Source organism: Chiloscyllium plagiosum, unplaced genomic scaffold (genome assembly GCF_037043375.1).
Source record: "Chiloscyllium plagiosum isolate Xiang-an unplaced genomic scaffold, Cpla_swu_hap1 HiC_scaffold_1, whole genome shotgun sequence".
Taxonomy (NCBI): domain Eukaryota; kingdom Metazoa; phylum Chordata; class Chondrichthyes; order Orectolobiformes; family Hemiscylliidae; genus Chiloscyllium; species Chiloscyllium plagiosum.
The window spans coordinates 161,406,566-161,425,529 of NW_028270139.1; the positions used below are offsets into that span (position 1 = coordinate 161,406,566).

General features: G+C 43.8%; 1 protein-coding gene across 3 annotated transcripts in view; it reads right to left on the reverse strand.

Moving 5' to 3' along the window:
• The window catches only part of LOC122550271 (polyadenylate-binding protein-interacting protein 2-like), a 135,435-nt gene that overhangs the window by 41,114 nt on the left and 75,357 nt on the right, over positions 1-18,964 (reverse strand). Inside the window, exon 1 of one of the 3 annotated variants that reach the window (XM_043691096.2) lies at positions 11,940-12,036. The exons of the other annotated variants lie outside the window; for them this stretch is intronic. The gene's annotated coding sequence lies outside the window, so the exon portion shown is untranslated. Of the gene's footprint in view, positions 1-11,939; positions 12,037-18,964 lie in introns of those variants that run through there. 3 annotated transcript variants of the gene reach the window in all.

An 18,964-nucleotide genomic window follows, 5' to 3' on the forward strand; every position in this document is an offset into this window, starting at 1 on the left:
AAATATAATGTATTGTTCAGTTACGCCCTTAGCCTCCAAGTATATGCATTTTAAATACTGAACCAGCCTTACTCCTCAACTTCCACATTTTTAGTGGTTATCTGCATACAGGACTCTGTTTTATGTTGGCTCCAGTTTATTTTCACACGTCTTCGCGGCTTTGCTTTTTAAACACCCTTCTGAAACCATTCAATCTGGTTCTCACTGGTGTTTTCTACTCAATATCATTCATAAGCATATTTTTTTCTTCTTTATCTTAATTTCTTTCTATTTGATTATTCAGGGAGCTCTCAGAGTCATAGAGATGTAAGCATGGAAACAGACCCTTTGGTCCAACCCATCCATGCCGACCAGATATCCCAACCCAATCTAGTCCCACCTGCCAGCACCCGGCCCATATCCCTCCAAACCCTTCCTATTCATATACCCATCCAAATGCCTTTTAAATGTTGCAATTGTACCAGCCTCCACCACATCCTCTGGCAGCTCATTCCATACACGTACCACCCTCTGCGTGAAAAAGTTGCCCCATAGGTCTCTTTTATATCTTTCCCCTCTCCACCTAAACCTGTACCCTCTAGTTCTGGACACCCCGATCCTAGGGAAAAGACTCTGCATATTTATCCTATCCATGTCCCTCATAATTTTGTAAACCTCCATAAGGTCACACCTCAGCCTCCGCGCTCCAGGGAAAACAGCCCCAGCCTGTTCACACTCTCCCTGTAGTTCAGATCCTCCAATCCTGGCAACATCCTTGGAAATCTTTTCTGAACCCTTTCAAGTTTCACAACATCTTTCCGATAGGAAGGAGACCAGAATTGCATGCAATATTCCAACAGTGGCCTAACCAATGTCCTGTACAGCCACATGACCTCCCAACTCCTGTACTCAATACTCTGACCAATAAAGAAAAGCATACCAAATGCCTTCTTCACTATCCTATCTACCTGCAACTCCACTTTCAAGGAGCAATGAACCTGCACTCCAAGGTCTCTTTGTTCAGCAACACTCCATAGGACCTTACCATTAAGTGTATAAGTCCTGCTAAGATTTGCTTTCCCAAAATGCAGCACCTCGCATTTATCTGAATGAAACTCCATCTGCCACTTCTCAGCCCATTGGCCCATCTGGTCAAGATCCTGTTGCAATCTGAGTAAACCTCTTCGCTGTCCACTACACCTCCAATTTTGGTGTCATCTGCAAACTTACTAACTGTACCTCTTATGCTCGCATCCAAATCATTTCCGTAAATGATAAAAAGTAGAGGGCCCAGCACTGATCCTTGTGGCACTCCACTGGTCACAGGCCTACAGACTGAAAAACAACCCTCCACCACCACCCTCTGTCTTCTACCTTTGAGCCAGTTCTGTATCCAAATGGCTAGTTCTCCCTGTATTCCGTGAGATCTAACCTTGCTAATCAGTCTCCCATGGGGAACCTTGTCAAACGCCTTACTGAAGTCCATATAGATCCCATCTACTGTTCTGCCCTCATCAATCTTCTTTGTTACTTCTTTAAAAAACTCAATCAAGTTTGCGAGACATGATTTCCCACGCACAAAGCCATGTTGACTATCCCGAATCAGTCTTTGCCTTTCCAAATAAATGTACATCCCTCCAACAACTTGCCCACCACCGAGGTCAGGCTCACCGGTCTATAGTTCCCTGGCTTGTCTTTACCATCCTTCTTAAACAGTGGCACCACGTTTGCCAACCTCCAGTTTTCCGGCACCTCACCTGTGACTATTGAGGATACAAATATCTCAGCAAGAGGCCCAGCAATCACTTCTCTAGCTTCCCACAGAGTTCTCGGGTACACCTGATCAGGTCCTGGGGATTTATCCACTTTTAACCGTTTCAAGACATCCAGCACTTCCTCTGTAATCTGGACATTTTGCAAGATGTCACCATCTATTTCCCTACAGTCTATATCTTCCATATCCTTTTCCACAGTAAATACTGATGCAAAATATTCATTTAGTATCTCCCCCATTTTCTGTGGCTCCACACAAAGGCCACCTTGCTGATCTTTGAGGGACCCTATTCTCTCGCTAGTTACCTTTTGTCCTTAATATATTTGTAAAAACCCTTTGGATTCTCCTGAATTCTATTTGCCAAAGCTATGTCCCCTTTGTGCCTCCCTGATTTTCCTCTTAAGTATACTCCTATTTTCTTTATACTCTTCTAAGGATTCACTCGATCTATCCTGTCTATACCTGACATATGCTTCCTTCTTTTTCTTAACCAAACCCTCAATTTCATTAGTCATGCAGCATTCCCTATATCTACCAGCCTTCCCTTTCACCCTGACAGGAATATACTTTCTCTGGTTTCTTGTTATCTCATTTCTGAAGGCTTCACATTTTCCAGCTGTCCTGTTACCTGCGAACATCTGTCTCCAATCAGCTTTTGAAAGTTCTTGCCCAATACTGTCAAAATTGGCCTTTCTCCAATTTAGAACTTCAACTTTTAGATCTGGTCTATCCTTTTCCATCACGATTTTAAAACGAATAGAATTATGGTCGCTGGCCCCAAAGTGCTGCCCCACTGACACCTCAGTCACCTGCCCTGCCTTATTTCCCAAGAGGAGGTCAAGTTTTGCACCTTCTCTAGTAGGTAAATCCACATATTGAATCAAAACATTTGATAATTCAATCTTTCTCTTTCAACGGATAAAATATATACTTTCTTGAAGGTCGATATTGTTCAGCAGCCATATTTCCTCTCAAATTCTGATTCCCACTTGCTCAGCCCAGATCTATTCTTACCTCATTGCAATTGGCTTTCCCCAAATTAATTATTCTTACTGTGGATTGCCCCTCATCTTTCCATCAACCGTCCCCCTTACTGATATTTGATCCACTTCGTCCACCTCATGCCCAAGTACTACATCTCGCAGTGCCTTCTTTTTCACTAAACTGGAAGCATTCTTTGTCGAAAAGGTACCTGAAAACACAATGAACGGATGGCTCGCCTTAATTCTATCACTATCTAAATTAACATATCGCAGCAGGATGTGTTCACTTTGAAGTAAACATTAGCTGCACATTCATGATAGCAAGAACATCCTCCATTAGACAGCGACGAAGCTGCACATAACACTTCAAGAATGGCTTCACCAATATCCTGTATTATTGCAACAATACATCCTTGTTCAATTATTTAAATCTTCTCGCTATGAAGGCCAACATGCAGTTTGTCATCTTGACTGTCTGCTACACCTGTGCTCTTACTTTCAGCAACTGGTGCACAAGGACACCCAGCTCTCGTTAAAACATTCCTGTCTCAATTTACAGCCATTTGAATATTAGGCTGCCTTCCTAATTTTGCTAAATTAGATGCACTTACCCACTCAGCTTGTCCAAATCACACGACAACATCTCTGCATTCTCCTCTTAGCTCACACTTAATCAGTCCTCTGCAAATTTTGATATTATATTTAGTTCCCTCATCTAAGTCATTAACATGTAATGTGGGGTCTGAATACCGATCCCTGTGGTGCTCCATTAGTCACTGCCTACCATTCAGAAAAAGATCAATTTATTCTGACACTTCGTTTCCTATATGGTAGCCAATTTTCTATCTATCTATCTCAATATACTCAACTCAATACCTCCGTTTTGATCATATACACGAATATCTTTTTGGGACTTGGTCAAAACCTTCTGGATGACTAAATAAACCACATCCATTGGCTGCCCCGAACAACTCTATTACTTCCACCCTCCAAGAATTCCAGTAGATTTGTCATGCATGATTTCTCTTTCATAAATCCATGCTGTGTTTGAATCGACCCTAAGTGCTCTGCTACAAAATCCTAGATAATGGACACAGTATCTTCTACACAATCGATGTCAGACCCACTAGTCTATAATCCCCTGATTTCTCTCTACTTCCCCTTCAAAATAGTAGGGTTACAGTAGCTGTGCTCCAATCTGTAGGAACTGATTCAGAGTACCATGTACTGAACTGCCTCGGTTCACGACCTGTCCTACCTGCCAATCTCCCTTCCCACCTATCCGCTCCACTCTTCCCTCTGACCTATCATCTTCATCGTCACCTCCATCTACCCAATGCACTCTTTGCTACCTTCCCCCACCCTCCTCTCTGACCTATCACCTCCATCCCCACCCATTCACCTATTGCACTCTTTGCTACCTTTGTCCCAGCCCCACCCCCCCTCCCATTTATCTCTCCAACCTGGAGGCTCCCTGCCTCCATTCCTGATGAAGGGCTTTTGCCTGAAATGTAGTTTATCCTACTCCTCAGATGCTGCATGACCTGCTACACTTTTCCAGCACTACTCTCATCTAAACTCTGGTTTCCAGCATCTGCAGTCCTCACTTTTGCCCTCAGAGTCTAAACAAGTCTTGGAAGATGACAATTAATGCATCCATTATTTCTAGGGCCACGTCCCCAAATACAATGGTCATATAATTTGCATGAGTTGATTTGCAGGTAATTAAAAATGCAAATGGAATTTTGTCCTTCAATGCTACAGGAATAGAGTTAAAAATAGGGAGGTTATGCTGCTGCTGCATAGGGTAATGTTGAGGCCACACCTGGAGTACAGTGTGCATTTTTGGCCTCCTTACTTGAGAATGGATATATTGGCACTTGAGGGGGTGCTGAGGATGTTCACCAGATTGATTCTGGAATTGAGAAAGATGGCTTATGGGTAAATCAGATCTATATTCATTGGAATTTAGAAGAATATTTGTTTGGGGGGAGGGGGGAGAGAGAGATAGAGAGATAGAGAGAGAGAGAGAGAGAGAGAGAGAGAGATAGAGAGAGAGAGATAGAGAGAGAGAGAGAGAGAGAGAGAGAGAGAGAGAGAGAGAGATATAGAGAGAGAGAGAGAGATATAGAGAGAGAGATATAGAGAGAGAGAGAGAGAGAGAGAGAGAGAGAGAGAGAGAGAGAGAGAGAGAGAGAGAGATAGAGAGAGAGAGATAGAGAGAGAGAGAGAATATACTATAGAAATATAAAATTATGAAGGGAATAGATAAGATAGAAGCAGGGAGAATATTTACACTGGTGGGTGAAACTAGAACTAGGGGTGCAGATTTAGGACTAAGCTGAGGGGGAACTTCTTCATCCAAAGAGTTGTGAACCTATGGCATTCTCTTCCCAATAAAGTAGTTAACACTACATCATTGACTTTTTAAGGCCAAGATAGATTTTTGAACAGGAAAGGAATCAAAGGTTATGGCAAGAGGGTGGGTAAGTGGAGCTGAGTTCACAAAAAGATTAGCCTTTTTTATTAATTCGTTCATTTGGGGGGGGGGGGGGGGGCGTTGACCACCAAGCCAGCATTTATCAAACATTCCTAATTGCCGAGAAGGCAGTTCAGTGTCACACATATTGCTGTAGATCTGAAGTTACATGGAGGCCACATCAGTTAGGGACAGCAGATTCCACCCTCAAAGGATATTAGTTTCTACAACACCTTTTCTCTATGAATACACATTTGCTTCAGTTCCTCCCTCACAGTATGTCATGGATGGCCTCCTTTGTGAATACAGAAGTGATATATGAGCTGTTTGTCAGCCGCCACTTTTTTCCCCATTTCTGTCCAAAGGGACCTACATTCATCTTTACATAACTAGAGAAACTTTTATAAACAATTATGGTGCCCATAAGCTTTCTCTTATACCCTATTTTCCCTTTCTTAATCAAACTCTGTGTTTGCCATTGCTGACTTTTTTTTTTAAGATTACATTACAGTGTGGAAACAGGCCCTTCAGCCCAACAAGTCCACACCGACCCGCCGAAGCGCAACCCACCCATACCCCTACATTTACCCCTTACCTAACACTACGGGGAATTTAGCATGGCCAATTCACCTGACCTGCACATCTTTGGACTGTGGGAGGAAACCGGAGCACCTGGAGGAAACCCACGCAGACACGGGGAGAACGTGCAAACTCCACACAGTCAGTCGCCCGAGGCGGGAATTGAACCCGGGTCTCTGGCGCTGTGAGGCAGCAGTGCTAACCACTGTGCCACCGTGCCGCCCACTTCTAAATTGTTCCCAATTCTCAGGTCTTCTACTTGTCTTGCTAATATGTATGTCTCCAGTTTTGCATCTAATACTGTCTCTACTCTCTCTACCCTCCCATGGCTTGGCCACTGCTCTCTTTGCAGTCTTTCACCAGACAGGAATAAGTTAATTCATTTGCTCTTTGAATGCTTGTCATTGCCTATCCACTGTCTTTCTATCCAGTAACATTCCCCAATTCATCACAACCAACTGATGCCTCATATTATTGTAGCTTCCCTTATTCAGATGCAGGACACTCAGAATCAAAACTACTTCACTCTCCATCTTGAGTACTTCACCAAGAAGGACATGGATGATGATAAAGTTATGGAGGGGTATGTTGATATATTTAGGGCACATCGATATTAAAAAGACAGTGGTGTTGGGTGCCTTGAAAAACATTAAGGTTGACAAGTCCCCAGGGCCTGATGGGATCTATCTCAAGGTACTGAAGGTGGCATGGGAGGCGATTGCTGGGGCTTTGACAGAGAACTTTCTATCCTCAGGGGTGGTCCGAGAAGACTGGAGAATAGCCAATTTTGTTTAAGGGTAACAGGGAAACTCCAGGAAATTATAGGCTGGTAAGCTTTACATCAGTGGTTGGAAAATTATTAAAGGGACAGGATTTAGTCACAATTGAAAAAAAAATCAACTTATTAGGGACAGTCATCATGGCTTTATGCAGCGGAGGTCCCGTCTCACAAATTTGATTCGAGCTTTAAGAGGAAGTGACAAAAATGATTGATCAGGGTGGGACTTTGGATGTTGTCTGCATAGATTGGTTTCACAAGTGGGCGCAACATCGAGAGCGTGTACTGCACTGTAATGTGCTATATTCTATGACTTTACTAAAGAATTTTTCAAGGTCCCTCATGGTAGGCTAGCCAGAAGATTAAGTTTCATGGGGTCCATAATGAGTTGGATACAAAATTCGCTTGGTTACAGAATACAGAGGGTATTTGTGCAGGGGTATCTTTCTGACTGGAGATCTGTGACCAGTGGTGGTTTGCAAAGATCAGTGCTAGGACCTCTGATGGTTGTAATGTTTTGGATGAAAATGTAGGTGGTCTGATTGCTAAGTTTGTAGATGACACAAAAATTGGTACTATTGTGGACAGTGAGGAACGTTGTCAAATGATACAGATCAGTTGGAAAATTGGACAGAGAAATGGCAGATTAATCTGGGCAAGGGTGAGGTAATGCATTTTGGGAAGTCACATTCAAAAGGGGAGATAATAAACTGCAGGACCCTGCCAGAGGAAGTGGTGAAGGCTGGTTAAATTGCAACATTTAAGAGGCATGTGTGGATGGGTATATGAATAGGAAGAGTTTGGAGGGATATGGGCCAGGTGCTGGCAGGTGGGACTAGATTGGGTTGGGATATCTGGTCGGCATGGACAGGTTGGACCGAAGGGTCTGTTTCCATGCTGTACATCTCTATGACTCTACAATAGAATCTTAGAGTACAAGTCCGTAGCTCTGGAAGTGGTGACACAAGTGGATAAGGTGGTAAAGAGGGCATAAGGAATTCTTGCCTTCATTGGACAGGGCACAGAGTATAAAAGTTGCCAAGTTATGTTGCAGCTGTATAAAACATTTGTTAGGTCACAAATGAAGTGCTGCATGCAGTCCTGGTCACCTCACTATAAGAAGAATATGAAGCCTTTGCATTGGATGCAAAAGTGGGTCCACAGAGTCCACATAGCAGATGAAATAAAGTAGAGGAAACCCTGGGAATTGCACAGTGGTAATGAGACCATTAAAAAATAGGAAGACAAGTAGGCTGCTTGGTTCTTTGAACTTGCTCTGCCACTCAGTAGAATCAAACTGATCTGACATTCCTCATATCCACTTTCCTGTTTTTTCCCCATAAGCCGTGATTCTACTACTAATCAGAATCTCTCTCAGCTTTAAAATTACACAAGGACTCTGACCCCACAGCTCCCTGAAACAAATTCCAAAGACACTCAACACTCAGAAGAAGTTGCTCCTCCTCTCAGTCTTAAAGTTGGGGCTGCGCTCTGAAAGCTTGTGTGATTTCAAATAAACTGGTTGGACTTTAACCTGGTGTCCTGTGACTTCTGACTTTGTCTGTCCCAGTCCACCTCTGGCACCTCCACATCCTCTCAGTATTTACCCTGTCAAGCCCCTTACGAATCCTTTTCACTTCAATGAGATCACCTCCCATTTCTCTAAATTTCAGTAAGTAGAGTCCCAATCTGTTCAACTTTGCTTATAAGGCAATTACTCCAACCCAGGGAATGTTATGCACTAGTAATTCCAGAACCTCAGGCTTATACTCTGGAGACCTAGGTTCAAATCCTGTAGGCAGTTAGTGATGGGCAATAAATGCAGGTCTAGCCAGAAATACTCTCATACCACAGATTTATAAAGTAAATTCATCGACAGGACAAAATACCAGACACTGAGTTGCTCACATAAGCTGGCATGTTGAATATCATTATCATATTGAAAGCGCCACAACTGAGGTGACTTCCTGTGTAGCTAAAATGCCTGACACTTGCTCACCAAATTATATCTTCTATACAGAACTAGAGTCCGGGGCGCACTTTGAAAGCAATCAAAGAAAATGCTACAAAGAGACTTTGAATATTTCTCTTCAGAGCTATGATCACCGGAGAGGAAATCTCAAGCAAGCAGCTTGTCCAAAATGCAATGGTATGCAGTATCCTGTCCTATTTGGGAGTAAAAACTTTCAGCTGCAGATTGACCTCAACAGTTACCTACGTTCTGACCAAAAATGTACCAAACAGCCCAGATGATGGACATTGCACTTACCAATTTGAAGGACTAACTACAACGACATCTCAATGCAAAACAACATGGTTTATCTATTGCACAGAGGCTCCTGAATTTCTAAATAAGTTCTGGCAAATTAAAGATCAATATTCTTCCTCAAAGAATTTTGGATTGTTAAACTGCTAACCTGAAAAAAAATCAATAGAAAGCACATTACCATTACTATATCTCTCCATACCACAACTCTCAAGGTGGCCTTATTATGACTATTAAACAGTGAGAGAACCAAGAGGCAATTTTTTTTTTTTAAAAAAGAAGTTCCTCTCCTTTGGCAAAATAGTTGTCTCAAGAAAGTAATCCTGATTATTACAGCTCAAAAATGTATGCCTGAAAGCCTAAATGCTACTTTCTTACGGGAATGTAGGTTTCGGACAAAAAAAACCAAAAGAAATAAGTGGAACTTGACCACTTTCAAGTGCCTCACAGTGGGTTATTACAAACTGTGACCTTAGAAAGCATCACCTGAAAGTTTTCAGCCAGAGTAGATATGGCAAGAGAGATTACCAACGCCAGCTCGCAGATACCTCCTCCTACCGTCCCCTTGACCATGACCCCACCCCCCACCACCAAACCATCATCTCCCAGACCGTCCATAACCTCATCACCTCAGGGGACCTCCCATCCACCGCCTCCAACCTCATAGTCCCACAACCCCGAACCGCCCGTTTCTACCTCCTGCCCAAAATCCACAAACCTGACTGCCCCGGACGACCCATCGTCTCAGCCTGCTCCTGCCCAACCGAACTCATCTCGGCATACCTCGACACGGTCCTGTCCCCATTAGTCCAAGAACTCCCCACCTACGTTCGTGACACCACCCACGCCCTCCACCTCCTCCAGGATTTCCGCTTCCCCGGTCCCCAACGCCTCATCTTCACCATGGACATCCAGTCCCTGTACACCTCCATCCCCCATCACGAAGGACTCAAAGCACTCCGCTTCTTCCTTTCCCGCCGTACCACCCAGTACCCTTCCACCGACACCCTCCTTCGACTGACCGAACTGGTCCTCACCCTGAACAACTTTTCTTTCCAATCCTCCCACTTTCTCCAAACAAAAGGAGTAGCCATGGGCACCCGCATGGGCCCCAGCTATGCCTGCCTCTTTGTAGGGTATGTGGAACAATCCATCTTCCGCAACTACACTGGCCCCACCCCCCATCTTTTTCTTCGCTACATTGATGACTGTATCGGCGCTACCTCGTGCTCCCACGAGGAGGTTGAACAGTTCATCCACTACACCAACACCTTCCACCCCGACCTCAAATTCACCTGGACAGTCTCGGACTCCTCCCTCCCCTTCCTAGACCTTTCTGTTTCTATCTCAGGCGACCGAATCAACACGGACATCTACTACAAACCTACCGACTCCCACAGCTACCTGGACTACACCTCCTCCCATCCTGCCCCCTGTAAAAACGCCATCCCATTCTCCCAATTCCTTCGTCTCCGCCGCATCTGCTCCCAGGAGGACCAGTTCAAAATACGTACAACACAGATGGCCTCCTTCTTCAAGGACCGCAATTTCCCCCCCGACGTGGTCGACGGTGCCCTCCACCGCATCTCCTCCACTTCCCGCTCCTCCGCCCTTGAGCCCCGCCCCTCCAACCGCCACCAGGACAGAACCCCACTGGTCCTCACCTACCACCCCACCAATCTCCATGTACAGCGCATCATCCGCCGTCACTTCCGCCACCTCCAAACAGACCCCAGCACCAAGGATATATTTCCCTCCCCTCCCCTATCAGCTTTCCGTAGAGACCACTCCCTCCGCGACTCCCTTGTCAGATCCACACCCCCCACCGACCCAACCACCACTCCCGGCACCTTCCCTTGCAACCGCAGGAGGTGCAACACTTGCGCCCACACCTCCCCCCTCACTTCTCTCCAAGGCCCCAAGGGAAACTTCCATATCCGCCACAGATTCACCTGCACCTCCACCCACATCATCTACTGCATCCGCTGCAGCCGGTGTGGCCTCCTCTATATTGGGGAGACAGGCCGCCTACTTGCGGAGCGATTCAGGGAGCACCTCTGGGCCACCCGGACGAACCAACCCAACCAACCTGTGGCACAGCATTTCAACTCCCCCTCCCACTCCACCGAGGATATGCAGGTCATTGGACTCATCCACCGCCAAACCACAACAACCCGACGGTCGGAGGAGGAGCGTCTTATCTTCCGACTGGGAACCCTCCAACCGCAGGGGATGAACTTGGACTTCACCAGTTTCTTCATCCCCCCTCCCCCCACCTTGTCTCAGCCGGATCCTTCCAGCCCGGCACCGCCTTCCTGACCTGCAGTCTTCTTCTTGACCTCTCCGCCTCCACCCTACTCCGACCTATCACCCTCACCTTGACCTCTTTCCACCTATCACATTTCCAACTCCCCTCCTCCAAGTCCCTCCTCCCTACCTTTTATCTTCTCCTGCTGAACACTCTCTGCTCATTCCTGAAGAAGGGCCTGTGCCCGAAACGTCGAATCCCCTGTTCCCTGGATGCTGCCTGACCTGCTGTGCTGTTCCAGCAATAAAGTTTCAACAAGAGAGATTAAGACAACTTTACTGCTGCACAACCATTCTTCAACAAGATAATTTCATTTAAAACTCAATCAGCAACATTACATGTTGCAGTAACATAGCAAAAGTCTCTCTTGGTATCAAATTTTGGATTAAGACCCATTTAACAGTTGTTAGGTCAATTTCTTGGCTTTTAAAAAATGCATGTTACACCATAAAACCAGCTGGAAAATGAAAAAAGCAACAACTACAACACACTTTTCATAACAGATTTTCAAAAGATGCAAAAGGTTACTCTAGTCATTTATTTAATCTCCCTTCTGCATTCTCAGAGAAATTTGGAATCAGGTAAAACTTAAAGACTTGGACATAAAGTCAATGATTCAAACTCCAGAAACTCTATACGGCAAAAACATGAAGCAATCTCCACCTGGCTTGGGCGATCTATTTTAAAAAAAAACTGAATCACCCTGCTGAAAGCAAGAACACAGTCCAACTTTGAGACAAACTAGCGAGGCAAAAAGATATCAAAAAACGAGAGATCTTTCACAGATCCTTACCACCAACTCATTTAAATTCACTTCCACCAAAAAAATAAAAGAAAATTGTCAGTTATGTTTCACAACAAGTATACAAAATCCAAGTGGAAGCCTTCCAGAGTTAGATTTCTCAGTTGCTGAATATGACAGCATCAGTGGTCATTTGACACCTACATTTCCCCACCCCCATCCCAGCACAAATCCGACCATGCAAATAAGTATTAGACGCCCAAACATGAATCGACAAAGATCAAAAATAGAGAATTAAGAGCCAGAGATCCCTTTTGTTTCAGGGGCAAATTCCTGCAAGATATTAATGGAACAAAAAACATCACACTAGCATTCTTTTTGCGTGCACTTAACAACAAAATGGGACTCTCATTTTCCTATTAAACAGAAAGAACCAAGATTGGTTAAAACTGCAAGATAAATTTTTTTTTTAATGATCAGGTTAGAATACAATCTTTCAAATTCTTATCACAGAACCTCAGGGATCCAACATGAAATCTACCAGATCAGGTACTGAGGGATAGGATCTATTTATATTTAGAAAAGAATGGGCTTATCAGTGGTTTTGTGTGGGGGAGATCGTGCCTTACCAACTTAATAGAGTTCTTTGAGGAAGTGACTAAGTTGATAGATAAAGGAAGGGCTGTTGATGTCATATACATGGACTTTAGTAAGGCGTTTGATAAGGTTCCCCATGGTAAACTAATAGAGAAAGTGAAGTCACATGGTGTGCAGGGTGTTCCAGCTAGGTGGATAAAGAACTGGTTGAGCAACAGGAGACAGAGAGTAGTAGTTGAAGGGAGTTTCTCAAAATGGAGAAAGGTGACCAGTGGTGCTCCACAGGGATCAGTTCTGGGGCTACTGTTGTTTGTGATATACATAAATGATCTGGAAGAGGGCATTGTTGGTACGATCAGCAAGTTTGCAGATGACACGAAGATTGGCGGAGTAGCAGAAAGCATAAGGGACTGTCACCGAACACAGGAGAATACAGATAGACTGGAGAGTTGGGTGGAAAAGTGGCAGATGGATTTCAATCCAGACAAATGTGAGGTGATGCATTTAGACAAGACTAATTCTAGAGCGAATTATACAATGAATAGGAAAAGTTGATGGGCAGAGAGATCTGGGAGTGCAGGTCCATTGTACCCTGAAGGTTGCTGTACAGGTGGATAGGGTGGTCAAGAAAGCATATACTATGCTTGCCTTCATTGGATGGGGCATTGAATATAAGAGCTGGCAGGTCATGTTAAAATTGTACAAGACATTGGTTTGGCCGCATTTAGAATGCTGTGTACAGTTCTGGTCACCACATTACCAAAAGGATGTGGATGCTTTGGAGAGGGTGCAGAGAAGGTTTACGAGGATGTTTCCTGAAGAAGGGCTTATGCCCGAAACGTCGATTCTCCTGTTCCCTGGATGCTGCCTGACCTGCTGCGCTTTTCCAGCAACACATTTTCAGCTTACGAGGATGTTGCCTGGTATGGAAGGTGCTAGCTATGAAGAGAGTTAGAGCAGGTTAGGTTTGTTTTCATTAGAAGAAAGGAGATTGAGGGGGGACCTGATTGAGGTTTACAAAATCATGAAGGGTATAGACAGGGTGGATAGAGACATGCTTTTTCCCAGGATGAAGCATTCAATAACAAGAGGTCACAATTTCGAGGTGAGAGATGGAAAGTTTAAGGGGGATACATGTGGCAAGTACTTCACACAGAGTGGTGGGCGTCACCAGCAGAGGTGGTAGAGACAGGCACGGTAGATTCATTTAAGATGCGTCTGGACAGATGCATGAGTAGGTGGGGAGTAGAGGGATACAGATGCTTAGGAATTGGGCGACAGGTTTAGACAGTAGATTTGGATCAGCTCAGGCTTGAAGAGCCTGTTCCTGGGCTGTAAATTTTCTTTGTTCTTGTTCTTTCAACAATATTCTGTCAATCTGATCAAGTTTCTATATTGGTTGCTTTAACTCAGTATTTCCACTGTTGTACACTGTGTGAAGAACTAGAATGCCTGATCTAAAAAAGTTAAGCATAAAAGGTAGAGAGGCCATGCTTTAGGAAGCTTGTTTGGACCACCACTGGAATACTGAGCAGTTCTAGGCACCTCACCTTCAAAATAATTCATCTTGGAGGAAGCAAAACTAAAATTTACCACAATGATACTTGGCCTCCAAAGGTTACATTATAAGGTGCGATTACATGAGCTGGGGTTGTATTCCATCAAATCTAGAAAGCCAAGGACAATTTTGACCTGATCATGATACAATGGAGAACAGATATAATCAATACAGAAGCTATTGCTGCTGCCTAAGGATAAGACCTTAAGACAAACGAGCAGGTGATGGTCATTAGGCCCACTGACTGCATTCTGCTATTTGAGATTATGCTCATTTAATAATACTCAACTCCACTTTCCTACTATAAGCCCATAATCCTGATTGCTTTACTGATTAAAAAACTAGCTGCCTCAAAGTATAAACGCAATACAAGAACTAGGAGAAGGCAATTCAGTCCCTTGAACTGATGCCGCTATTTGAGATGGTCATTCCCTGGCATTTTAGTGGAGCGAATGCAATTTCCCTCTTATTATCTCAAGCCCCATGTATACTCCAGATCTTGTTACCTATAGACATGGGCTACTGTAGTATCTCAAGAGGCACAAATGGTGTTGAACGTTATTTAGTAGTCAGTGAATATCCCCACTTCTACAACTTATGATAGAAGGAAGGTCATTGATGAAACAGCTGAAAATGGATTGCCTAGGACACTGCCCCAAAGAACAACTCAGGCTCTTATGGTGTAATGGCAGTGCCCCTCCCCCGTGGGCCAAAGACCTGATATGTGTCTAAACAGGTTTATATAAAAATACCTTGAGGAACCCCTGCAGAAATGTCCTGACCTCCAAATACAAGCATTTTCCTTTGTGATGCGTATAATTCCAATCAAGGGAGATTTTGCTTTGCGGTTCTCACTGAGTCCCATTTCGCTGGGGTGTCTTGATACCATACTCATCTGAGGGATGTGTTTTGTATCTAGCACTGTCACTCTCATCTCTGAAGTGTAGTTCCTTTGCCCATGAATGGACCAAGGCTGTAATTAAATGAGGAGCTGAATAGCCCTAGCAGAATCAGTAAGCATAGGTTATTGCTTAGCCAGTGGTTCTTGATTGCACTGCTGCTGCTCTGCTGGTGACACTTCCACCACTTGACTGATTTTTGAGAGTAAATGGGGCAATACCTAACCTGCAGAACCTGTCATGCATTTTTAGCACAAGATACATTTGGGTAACTTTCCACATTGTCAGGTGGATCCCAGTGTCGGAACTGTACTTGAATAACATGGCTGGAGGCGTAGCTAGTTCTCAAGCCCAACACTGAAGCACTATTGCCATAATGTTATCAGGACCCATCACTTTTGCAGGAACAAATGCCTTTAGCTATTTCTTAATTTCACACAGAGTGAATTGGATTGATTATGCAAGTTAGAATATAAATGCAATGCATGCTCCTCTTAAAGAAACTGAAGGAAGTATTTAATAGTGTTATCAAGAGATCACCTATCTTGAAATAACCTGTTCAGTGATGTTGACTTCAAGTTGGACAAGAACCATTTGGCTCCACAGGACCTACTTATAAACACCAAGTCAAACAAGAAAAAAATCTAGCCATCTCTACTCAATTCTCATTGGTACTAGACCACAACCAAAATTCTGTTCAGAGTCAAGTAGGACCAGCAATATCAACAGTGCAATATAAACACAGTACAGATACAAAGTACTCTACAAGGGTTGGCTTATTGCCACAGATCCTCAAAGACTCTCCAACAAGATTCAAGTAAGGAATATGATGTAATGCCCACCACTTGTTTGGATGGATATTATTGTTATAACACAAGACATCCAACACAACCTCGACACAGGAATATGTTTTATTCATGTCCTTGCTCCTCATCTAAACTTCCACTCCCTCACCATGAAAGTTGTCATTTATATTATATATAGGATTCAGGAAATGATTACACATAAAATGAGAATGACATTGCATTGATAACAGAGACTGGTTTCAGAGACATAATTGAGTACTGTATTAAATATTCCTGAACACAAGGTGAAAATTACAGGTGGAAAGAAACCAGAAGTGTCTGTAAAGTTTAAGAGTCTTAGAGAGCTGGAGTATGAGGATATCCTGATATTGTCAATTTAGTTAATATATCAATTATGTAGTAAATTGAATAAATGCAACTTAGTTCTTCAAACAAGGCATTTTTCAGGCAAGGCTAACGGAACTCAGGACATGTTTAAGATCATGGGAATGGGGTAGAACATAGAAAAGTACAGCACAGAACAGGCCCTTTGGCCCACGATGTTGTGCCAAAATTAGAGTCATAGAGTCAGAGAGATGTACAGTACGGAAAGAGACCCTTCAGTCCAACCTGTCCACGCCGACCAGATATCCCAACCCAATCCAGTCCCACCTGCAAGCACCTGGTCCATATCCCTCCAAACCCTTCCTATTCATATACCAATCCAAATGCCTCTTAAATGTTGCAATTGTCACAGCCTCCACCACATCCTCTGGCAGCTCATTCCATACACGTTCCACCCTCTTTTATATCATTCCCCTCTCACCCTAAACCTGTGTCCACTAGTTCTGGACTCCCCAAACCCAGGGAAAAGACTTGGTCTATTTATTCTATCCATGTCCCTCATAATTTTGTAAACCTCTATAAGGTCACCCCGTCACCCTCCAACGCTCCAGGGAAAACAGTCTCAGCCTGTTCAGCCTCTCCCTATAGCTCAAATCATCCAATCCTGGCAACATCCTTGGAAATCTTTTCTGAACCCTTTCAAGTTTCACAACATCTTTCCGATAGGAAGCAGACCAGAATTGCATGCAATATTCCAACTGTCGCCTAACCAATGTCCTGTACAGCCGCAACATGACCTCCCAACTCCTGTACTCAATACTCTGACCAATAAAGGAAAGCATACCAAACGCCTTCTTCACTATCCTATCTACCTGCGACTCCACTTTCACCTTTGAGCCAGTTCTGTATCCAAATGGCGAGTTCTCCCTTTATTACATGAGATCGAACCTTGCTAATCAGTCTCCCATGGGGAACCTTGTCGAACGCCTTACTGAAGTCCATTTCGATCACATCTACTGCTTTGCCCTCATCTTCTTCAAAAAGTTCAATCCGGTTTGTGAGACATGATTTCCCACGCACAATGCCATGTTGACTATCCCGAATCAGTCCTTGACTTTCCAAATATATGTACATCCTGTCCCTCAGGATTCCCTCCAACAACTTACCCACCACTGAGGTCAGGCTCACCGGTCTATAGTTCCCTGGCTTGTCTTTACCACCCTTCTTATACAGTGGCACCATGTTTGCCAACCTCCAGTCTTCTGGCACCTCACCTGTGACTATTGATGATACAAATATCTCAGCAAGAGGCCCAGCAATCACTTCTCCAGCTTCCCACAGAGTTCTCGGGTACACCTGATCAGGTCCTGGGGATTTATCCACCTTAACCCATTTCAAGACATCCAGCACTTCCCCTCTTTAATCTGGACATTTTGCAAGATGTCACCATCTATTTCCCTACAGTCTATATCTTCTACAGTAAATACTGATACAACATATTCATTTAGTATCTCCCCCATTTTCTGTGGCTCCACACAAAGGCTGCCTTGCTGATCTCTCTCCCTATTCGCCTATTCTCTCCCTAGTTACCCTTTTGTCCTTAATATCTTTGTAAAAACCCTTTGGATTCTCCTGAATTCTATTTGCCAACAATATCTCATTTCCCCTTTTTGCCTTCCTGATTTCCCTCTGAAGTATACTCCAACTTCCTTTATACTCTGCTAAGGATTCACTCGATCTATCCTGTCTAAACCTGACATATGCTTCCTTTTTTTTAACCAAATCCTCAATTTCATTAGTCATCCAACATTCCCTATACCTACCAGCCTTCCCTTTCACCCTGACAGGAATATACTTTCTCTGGTTTCTTGTTATCTCATTTCTGAAGGCTTCACATTTTCCAGTCGTCCTTTTACCTGTGAACATCTGCCTCCAATCAGCTTTCGAAAGTTCTTGCCGAATACCGTCAAAATTGGCCTTTCTCCAATTTAGAACTGGTCTATCCTTTTCCATCACAATTTTAAAACAAATAGAATTATGTTCGCTGGCCCCAAAGTGCTCCCCCACTGATACCTCAGTCACCTGCCCTGCCTTATTTCCCAAGAGTAGGTCAAAGCTTTGCACCTTCTCTAGTAGGTACATCCACATATTGAATCAGAAAATTGTTTTGTACGCACTTAAGAAATTCCTCTCCATCTAAACCTTTAACATTATGGCAGACCCAGTCTATGTTTGGAAAGTTAAAATCCCCTACCATTACTACCCTATTATTCTTCCAGATAGCTGAGATCTCCTTACAAGTTTGTTTCTCAATTTCCCTCAGACTATTAGGGGGTCTATAATACAACCCCAATAAGGTGATCATCCCTTTCTTATTTCTCAGTTCCACCCAAATAACTTCCCTGGATGTATATCTGGGAATATCCTCACTCAGCACAGGTGAAAAGCTATCCCTTATCAAAAAATACCATTCCCCCTCCTCTCTTGCCTCCCTTTCTATCCTTCCTGCAGCATTTGTATCCTGGAACATTAAGCTGCCAGTCCTGCCCATCCCTGAGCCATGTTTCCGTAATTGCTATGATATCCCAGTCCCATGTTCCGAACCATGCCCTGAGTTCATCTGCCTTCCCTGTTAGGCCTCTAGCATTGAGATAAATGCAATTTATTAGTCCTACCTTGTCCCTACCTGACCTGACTGTTTGATTCACTTCTGTTCTCAACTGTACCAGTCTCAGGTTGATCTCTTTCCTCACTATCTCCCTGGGTCCACCACCCCCCCACCTTACTAGTTTAAATCCTCCCAAGCAGTTCTAGCAAATTTCCCTGCCAGTATATTCGTCCTTCTTGTACAGGTCACTTCTATACCAAAAGAGATACCAATGATCCAAAAAT